At 43.9% G+C, this 9,794-nt stretch overlaps 1 long non-coding RNA gene across 1 annotated transcript in view; it reads right to left on the reverse strand.

The window, feature by feature from the left end:
• Positions 1 to 9,794, reverse strand: part of LOC146658350 (uncharacterized) — a 237,701-nt gene that overhangs the window by 93,738 nt on the left and 134,169 nt on the right. The gene's annotated exons all lie outside the window — the stretch shown is intronic.

Genomic DNA, 9,794 nt, shown 5'->3' on the forward strand with positions numbered 1-9,794 from the left:
GTCACAGTTTCCAGGAAGCTCCACAAGTGTGACGTGCTGGAGAAGAGGTTTGTTTGGCAGCCTGACAGTCACACACTTCACTAGTGGCCAATACCACGTCTTTGCCTTATTACCTTCTCTTTGTCTTGAATCGTTACTTGAAGAAATGACATAACTAAAAGTTTATATTAAATAAACTGAAAATAGCAAACCTGTCACGAACCCGGTTTCGGGGACTTGGGGTGTGGACTATTATTTCTAGTGTGTGTGTCTGGGGTTGTGGCCAGAGGCTGGGCTACAGGCACCGTCAGGCCTGTGGACGACTGGCCAGGCCCAAGGAGGATGCCACACACCTGCAGCGGATCAGCGTCAGTGGAGGGAGCTACTTAATGGTGTGGTGAAAAGTTCAGTTTTCAGGAAACAGACACTATAGTTGTCCCGGAGGTTTCTTCCTGTTAAAAGGGAGTTTTTCCTTCCCACTGTCACCAAAGTGCTGCTCATAGGGGGTCATATGATTGTTGGGTTTTTCTCTGTATCTATAATTGTGCGATCTACTGTACAATATAAAGCGCCTTGAGGCGACTGTTGTTGTGATTTATATAAATAAAATTGAATTGAATTAAGAAGCTCAGAAACAAAAGTGTCTGGACTTTTTTAAGTTTCTTGAAGACATTTCATCTGAGAAGCTTCTTCAGTTTTACACTGTGTGCACAATTATTATGCCAGAACTATTTTTTAGGATTAATGTCATTATGGACCAAGCACAGTACTCTCGGTCTCCTGCAGAACAACTCGAGCTGTGATAACTGAATGAAGAGCCTCTGCTGCTTTAAAGAAGGAGGCTCGAGGCAGCGGTGAGGTGCTTTTATTCAGCAACTTTAACAGAAGGATGAGAAAAATAAAACTATACAGCACAGTGATGCTGACTGAAGCCACAGCATTAAACTAAACAAACATCTGATCATCTTTAACAACATCTAATAAATAATGACAACTATTTAATCCTGTATTTCCTACAATAAAGCCTGTTCAGATATTTGTTGCTGATGGAAATGTAAAAGGCTCCCAGGAACCAAAGGACAAAAACAGAGGCAACAGTCACAACTGCAAAGGATCCCCTAACACATAAACTGGTTCTAAGATATTTTCTAGCTCTGCAGAGGAGCTTGATTGCACGGACAGTAAAAAGTGGATTCAATAACAGCAGCGAGCGCTGAGTGATATAACGGTGCTGCGAGCAGCAGTGCAAAGGCTCACACAGAGACAGCAGCTACACTGTGTGTGGATGTGATCCACAGTCACAGCTGTGGGTTTCAGTCAGTGTGTCTCTGACTTCATGGTCACATTTCAAAGCTTATTGGAGCCAGAAGATGTTCAAGTAAAAGATTTATTGCTGTACTCGTCTACCAGGATAACAGGAGGTTCATAAAGCTGTGTCATACTTCAGCTTTCCATCATGGAGTAGTAGTTGTGTCCCTTTGTGTTTATTAGTATGTTCACACGTCTACTTTAACTTCACTCTGTAATGAAAGGATTCAAATCACTGATCAAACTAATAAAACACAAACTTCATCCTTGTTTTGTCAAATCTTCATTAAAATGTGATTTAAAAAATGAACAACTTCACTTCTTTGATTAATACTTGTTAGGGATAAGAGAAATATTTTTAATGTGTATCTGCTCATTAGATTGTTTTATGTACTTTAATAATGAAGGCTTGTAGAGCAAGGCCACTTTTGACTCACAAACTAAGTGCTCAGCCAGACTGAAGAACAGGAAGTTTTAGTGCACAGCCATATTAATAGATAAGACACTGAAATGAGGAACTTGCCATTTAAGCAATGTTTGAGACTGTGTGACGTGTAAAGTACCAAAATAAAACCTGTATGAGGCACAGTTTATGATTCTAATGTTAGAGCTCTTGCAACTGGCGTTTGAGCTGTGCAGAGGTCTCTCTCTTCTGGAAGATGATTGAATAAAAAGAAATATCAATATTTTAACACACTATGAGTCGGTTTTCTCTGTTTGGGGACAAAAGAATCAGGGTTGAACATACTGTAGCTGTTACTGCTGCTGTTACTGCCACCATCCAGGTAGTTGTAGGTACCCACCCTGTTACATACATGCTGATTCTGAGTCTCAGTGAAGGAGGAAAGGATGGATGAAGGCAGCCTAGTGTGGGTCATGTGTGTCCAGCAGTCATCCAGGGCCTGGATCCATCTGTAACAGGAAGACAAAGTCCAGCCTGTAATCATCCTATCAGGCACAGCGTTTCCATCCAGCATCCTGACTACGCTAACAACCCGTCAAACGTCTCCTCTGGTCCACAGAAGTCACACTTCCTGTGTCATGTTTACCTTTTTAAGTGTGCTATTCAAGCCTGTGTGACCAACTCTGACTCTCCAGATTACATCCTGGTCTCTGCTGCAGCTTCTTCTACACGACTGTTTTCTGTATAATAATATCTGCCTTTCCCGTCTCTGTCCCAGTGTGCCTGCCACTCGTCCTTCATCTTTACCTTGATTATACTCTTCACCTCACTTTCACTGTATTTTATAGTCAAACCTGCACGACTTCTTCTTGCTGCACCTTTTTAAACTCATCGTCCTGTTCATTGCATCAACACCGATATTCACAGGGAGCCATAAGAAATCCACTTCTATCCCTCTGTGTTTGATTCTATACAGTAAATGAAGTATATCAAAAACAATATGTTGCCTAGAGTCTGAAGACATATCACCTGTGCTCACTAGCACGCTGCTAGAGTCCCAGCAAACCACATACCTCCATATTAGTGCGTCCTCCACCCAGTTAAAGCCAGTAACATCACTACCAGCTCCCAGTATAAACTGCCACATCATCTGTAATTCTTTTACTCATCACCAAACTTATTTGTGGGAGAACAAATGCAGCAGCCGTTCTTTTATCTGACAGTGTTGACGCATCAGTAAATATCCTCACATGACCTGAGGACTTTCCCACTATATGAACCTGCTTTTAGTCGCCCCTCCTCCCTCGCCACAAGCTTCCTTTACAACATAACTTATAAAAAACAACTTTATTGACAATCAGCAATAACAATTACAGACAGTCTAGAAGAAGAATCACATGATCAAGGAGCAGAAGTTTATGGTTTTAATAGCTTTTACATTTTGGGAAAGTTTTAAAAACATTGTTTGGTTTTCTTTCTAAAGCGTTGAAAGGACGGCTTTGCATCAGAAAATAAGATCAGCAAATGAATCCATTAAAGTTCTTTTGCCTTGTTTGCAAAAGAAGCCAAACAACATTTGTGTTACAAAGAGAGACTTCAGAACAGATCAAAGATCACAAACATCAGGCACTGATGGAAACAGCCAAACACAGAAACAGAGGCACCAGCAGGTGAAGGAGGCCTGTTGTAGAAATGACTCTGAGTGCTCAGGTAGAAACGCATGAAGAACCAGTGCGTCTAATATTTGGAAACCAGTCTGTGTTTGAGCGTCCTGGATGAAACACAGATCATGTTGCAGAGCGAGGACGTCGTCTTTCCTCCCGAGTGTGTAACTACAGGACGTGTGCAGAAGGTTTAATCGTCCTCCTGACAGTTACTGATGAACGAGTCCTTCAGGGAGGCTCCAGGATCACTGTGGCTTTTACCAGCTGCTGCTAAACTGAGAGGTGTTGCTGCTTCATGTGTGAAGATGTTTGCATGGCTTTAACAGTGCAGACGTTCCTCATGTGCACCCATTTCATATGTTTTATTGTGATGTTTAGTAACATCTGCTTCCCTCCTTCAGGCAGACGATAAAGTGAGCTCAGCCTTAAACATGTGGAGAGAACGTTTGACCGACAGTCCTGGGACGACTGCAGAACAATGGTTTGTTTTTAATGATAAAGTTTCATAATGGAAATAAATGCTGAGCCTGTTTCATGATGTTGGCCCTGCAGCATCAGGCAGGATTAATACTGTAACAAACGTGTGTCACAGTTATAATGACTTTAAATGAAGACTTGGGTTGGATGGAGATGTCAGCTGGATTTGTGCTGACTGTCACTTTAAATGTTTTCAGTTCAGCTTCTAAATCTACTTTTGTATAATGTTTGCTGAGTTTTGCACTTCATGACGCTTTTAAGAAGAGCCAATAAATCCTGACTTTACACAAAAATAAAGGTTTAATGTGTTTAGTGTGACAGTGGAGGAGAGCGCACATAATAAGAGTCATTAACAGAATGGTGACAATTATAATCTGTCTCATTTTAGGAGCAGCTCACAGGCACAACAGACTACAGAGCAATCAAAGCACCAGTTAAACGTCCATGTGACCGGCTTACAGCCAATGAACAATTAGTCCCCACTGTCCCCACCAACATCACTGTACTGGAAAGACTGTGCTGCCATGGTCAGAGATGAACTGGTGCTAAAATGTAAGGCAGCTGATGTGTGTGGCCTTAGCAGCACAAATGCATCACGGCTGCAACGCTGCAGTGTGTTTAAACATTTGAACATTTCTGTGGCTTCAAACCAGCAGCTCCTCTGTACTCAGTCGTGTTTGTGTGTCTGTCAAAGTGATTGTTGTCTTTAAAAAGCCTTTTGTGTTTGAGTTTTGTGGGCAGCTTCTCTGTAGTCTAAGCTGAGTCGATATATTTGATTCCATGTTTGGTGTGATTTTCAAAGTCAGCAGCAGCAAACGCTGAACAAGCAAAGTTTGGGCCCATCAGAGACAGCAGTGGACCTGCTGACCTGTAGGTGTTGGAGGTGTTTGTGTGATAAAACAAAAATGTTACGTAAAAACATGAATGTTACAACAGGCTTTTCCCCGCAGCACGCCGTGTGATAAATACTCACAAATACTCACAAACGTGTCGTTTCATGCGTCGGTCAAACACTCGACGCCCAGCTGGAAACACTTCAGGGAAGTTCATCTGCCCGAGATTCAGAAAAGTCACAGAAAATGTCAAATTGTTGTGATATAGATGTTTATCAAATCAAATCACTTTTATTGTCACATCACATGTGCAGGTACACTGGTACATCACATGTGAGCGAAATTCTTGTGTGCGAGCTTCACAAGCAACAGAGGTGTGCAGGACGATAGGATATGATCATGGTCACAGCGCAGCCCCAGTGATGTTAAACACAGAGGCTTCAAACCTGTCGTTGCTTCATCAGTGTGGACGTTTAACGATGGATGTGACCATTTAATTATGGTTACATAATTAATTATGTAGTCTACGGTCTCTTTGGGATCGGTAAAGCTTTTCCTCACATCACCATGGGTCACTAACAGCTTTGCAGGGTATAGCAGTCTGTACCTGACGCCGGTCATCCCACGTAGTCTTCCTCTCATATTTGCAAATGCGGCTCTGCGTTTCCAACAGAGGGAGGGAAATCTGGGAGGATGTTTATTTTAAAAACCCTTATACATCAGGTTCTTGTTCTCTGCAGCTTTCAGCAGAATTTCCTCACCAATGTGGTAGTAGTGCAATCTCAAGATGATGGGCCGAGGAAGATGACTTTGTTTGGGACGCTGGCGATTCACTCTATGTGCTCGATCGATGAGTGGCTTCTCCTCGAGAGATAGCGCCTCCGCCAACAGGTGTGAACCAACTCAGTCATCTTGGGTCCCTCTGTGCCTTCTGGTATTCCTGCAGTTCTTAAATTATTCCTCCTGGAGTGCCTCAAGAGCTCCACATCTCTCATCTAACTTCTTTACCTCCGCAGACAAACGCTCCACAGTGGCCTGGAGAGTGGCGATGGTGTCAGAGTGGTTCGAGGCACAGTCCTGCAGTTCAGTCAAAGTGTTATCATGCCTGGCCACGTCGCTTTTTATGTCCGAAATTGAGGGCTGGATGCTCTGGTTCAAGGATGATATCTCGCCTCCTATGGTGGTAGAAATCTCTAATATGCAAGTGTCCAGTGCTAGTTAGTTAGTTCTAGTTCTAGTGGTTAGTGGGGCTTTATTTGATGATTCTAGTGTGTGTTACATTGTTGTCATATTGTTGAGTCGCAGAGCTGCACAGTGTTACAGTTTCTGTAGAGTCTGGTATAAGGAACTCAGATCCCTCTGTGAATAATGTTCACTGAAACTGATCTGTAGTTAATGAACTAGTCAGGATTTACACTAGAGAATGTTTCTGCCATTACATGGCCTGTATTTGTAGAGCGCTTTACTCGTCCCTAAGGACCCCAAAGTGCTTTACACATCCAGTCATCCACCCATTCACACACTGGTGATGGCAAGCTTGTAGCCACAGCCACCCTGGGGCGCACCGACAGAGGCGAGGCTGCCGGACACTGGCGCCACCGGGCCCTCTGACCACCACCAGTAGGCAATGGGTGAAGTGTCTCGCCCAAGGACACAACGACCGAGACTGTCCAAGCCGGGGCTCGAACCGGCAACCTTCCGATTACAAGACGAGCTGCCAACTCTTGAGCCACGATCGCCCCACATATTGTTGTCTTTTGTTGCAGACACCAAGTGTTGAGATCCTGTCTCAACCTCCTACATTCTTCCAGCAGGTTACACATTATTTTTTGTATTTGGAATCAAATATATGTGTCAGTTGGGCCTAGTGCAGGGGTCAGCAACCTTTAACACCCAAAGAGCCTTTTGGACCCGGTTTCCACACAAAGGGTCAGGGTTCGGGAAAACACTGGGAGCCGCAAATACTTTGTAACATCTAAAATGAAGATAACACTGTGTATATTGTTTTTACCTTTATGCTTTGTGTGAACAACTACAGTGTGTTGCTTATGAAATCCATGAAGTGCTACAGAGAAAATTACATTTGATTTATGTAATGAACACATTTTGAGCTCTTAAAGAAATATAACAAAGGAAAGCTGAACTACAATGATCCATGTAGCAAACACAAACTGTTATATCGCCTTTGGGCTTTTGGAGCCTTGACCTGACTTTTAAAAAATAATTGGAAAAAAGCTCTATGCTGCTACAAAATGAAAAATAGATGTTTGCAAAATTCTGCCCAAGTATGTATTTTACCTGGTTACTGCGTGTGGCGGGCGTGGTCTGCAGCGCCGCTGCAGGGGAGGCGGACGCACCTGAGCGGCACCCGCAATCACGCCTTAACGTCTGTGCTCTCTCTGCTGTTGTTGGTGTGTGTCGGGCTGTGCGCTGCAAAGCTACAGCCGGCTGTGTGCGCACAGCAACCGTGTGTGTAAAGTGGTCAATAAAGAGATGCTGAAAAGCGCGTTCATGCAAACATCGTCGGGTCTGCCGTGATATGTTTACAACGGGACTTCTGCTCCTGAACCTCTGCGCACAGCGTCTGCAGGTCGGGGCTGTACGAAGTCACTTTATCTCTACAGGACTGTAAGCTGTCGTCTGTGAGGCGTGAGCGTGTTTGCTTTAACACAGTTCACGGTGGAGCTGCTAACATAATGTGGATCCGAAGATCCATAACTGGCCTACCTGGGGCTGAAAGTCTCCATAAATGCAGGCGTTTCGGCGGCTACACCAGCTTCCACGAGTGTGACGCTTATTTTGAGAAAATAATAGAATATAAATGTATTTTTATATTTCAATATCACAATAATCTTCCAATGTAGAACTACAAGTTAAAAAAGAACTAACATAAATCAAATCCACTTCAGCTAAATACTTCTCATTTATTTCCATCTTACATGCTGTGACTGCAGCCATTCCCACATCTCTGTGAATGGGACTCATGGACATGGATCAGTGGTTGTTGATCAATGGTCCTGAGAATCTGCATAATTAAGATGAAGGAACGGAGCTCCCAGCCCATCGTTCCTGCAGCTGCTTTCAGTCTTTATGCAAATGTCCTGTTTGTAAGACTGAAACCTGCAGCTGAGACTGAAGACGTCACCTGATGATGACGACACGTTTCTCCCACAAAACGCTGCGTCCAGATGAACAGAAGCAACAGACTCACTTTCCTGGATGATTGAGATGCATCAAGACTTCATTGTGTGTTACTTCTCATTCAGCACAGACACATTATTCCTGTTAGGTCATGTCAGCTGTCACTCAGTACAAGCACAACTGTGAACAACACAAACTTCTCTTCAATGTGTCACAGAAACACTAAGTGTGAGAGCCTGTATGACACACAGGACAGACTGTAAGCTCTGCTGGCTGCACAGCACTTTGTAGCAGTTTTCCAACATGTCCTCCACCCGTGATGTCAGTGGTGGGACCCCAGTCACAGCACTCAGCACCACCTCCTTTAAATGTATTTTATACCAGTTACTCCCGTTACTCGGTGCAACGCTTCTTAAATGTGTTTTTGCAGGATAAAACACAGCAGGTGGTGTAGAGAGGACGTCAGCTGACGGAGCAGAGGGAGGCAGACTGTGGATAAATGACAGAGTGAGAGGAGAGCAACCATGACAGAAGCACAGGTGTGGCAGATAGAAGTGGCTTTATAGACACTTATTGTCAGTCCTCGTGCATGCTGTGGAAATAAGTGTCTGTGTCATGAGGTGACATGTGAGCTTATCTTTGGTCAATAAAGCTGAACGACCAGTTTTCACTTTGCTTGTTACGCTTGTTTAGTGACGTCTGGGTTTCTGTGGAGCCCGAATTTTGATGAGTTCTGGTGAAATCATCTGAGATCATCTGAGCATCGGTGAAGAGTCAGCAGAGAAAGTGTGGGACAGAAGTTTGCTTTGGACACATGGACTGAAATCAAAAACTAACAAACAGGATTTCCAATGGACAGTATGGAGAAGTGAAAGTACACAAAGGCTGTGCTGGAACACGTGTGTTACACTTTTTGACAGCTGAGAACAAAACACAATATTTTGCATCATCTCTGCAGTGTCTCTTCTTTCCTCTGCTGTTGTGCTTTTAGCTCCAAACTGTTTCAAATGGTTTGTCAGCAAGCTGACCTCTGACCTCTGCAGTACTAACTCCTGACCCGTACAAAGAGCGGGCGTTTCTGACCTTTGACCTGCAGCTGTATGTCTCTCAGTCTCAGTTCTTCTCTCCGTCACTGATGGAGCAGGTGTAGTTGCTGCTGACAGTCAGTCGTTTGTTTTCTCAGAGTGAGGCTGAAGTCTGAACTGTTCAGAGCATCAGGTCTCATCAACGTGCGCTGCTGTAACGCCGCTTTGTCCTCTGAGATCACCAGGTATGAAACCTGAGTGCTGACAGAGCAGCATGTTCCCCCTCATTCACCTCCACCACCACAGCCAAGGCATGCTGGGAAACTGAGGACACACAGACGGAGAACTGAAGTGTCTGCTGTGTGTTCATCTCAGAGTCCTCACAGGTGACACATTAGCTCCAGAACACCAAGCCAGGTGTTTGAAGCCTGACAGGGATTCTTCCCATCCAGAGGGAGGATTTAGCTGCACAACAATGAACATTAGTGTGTAGTTTAGAAACACAGACTGTGCCTGCACTGCATCTAGTGAAGAAAAGTGTTACTGCCAGAGAACGAGGCTCCTTTAAAGCAGCTGATATTAAGGTTGAAAAATCAACAATAAGCTGATGTAATCAACGTTTCACAAAATGGTCAGCAGCTAAAATCTGGAGCCGTTCTTTGGTGGTAATTAACAGTTTGTTCTTGTTAGCTAATTATGTAATTAAAGGTAGCAGCAGAAGCCTTGTGTTGAAAGCCCATTCACTCACACATTCACACAGTATGTGTGTGTCTGTGTTACACTGTGGACATCCCTTCTGTTGGAGCGCCATCTTGTGGCAGGTTTAAGAAATGTTCTTCTTGTAAATCCAAACTGATGCACCTCCATAGCAGACTGTGGAGGCTTTCAGTGACATGAAGACTTGATTTATACTGTCATATTCTCCTGTTACACAAACCACAGCACGCTGAACATGGATGAACTG

This window comes from Rhamphochromis longiceps, linkage group LG11, assembly GCF_057381845.1.
Source record: "Rhamphochromis longiceps isolate RC_006_pf linkage group LG11, R_longiceps_female_GT1.1, whole genome shotgun sequence".
NCBI classification, from domain to species: domain Eukaryota; kingdom Metazoa; phylum Chordata; class Actinopteri; order Cichliformes; family Cichlidae; genus Rhamphochromis; species Rhamphochromis longiceps.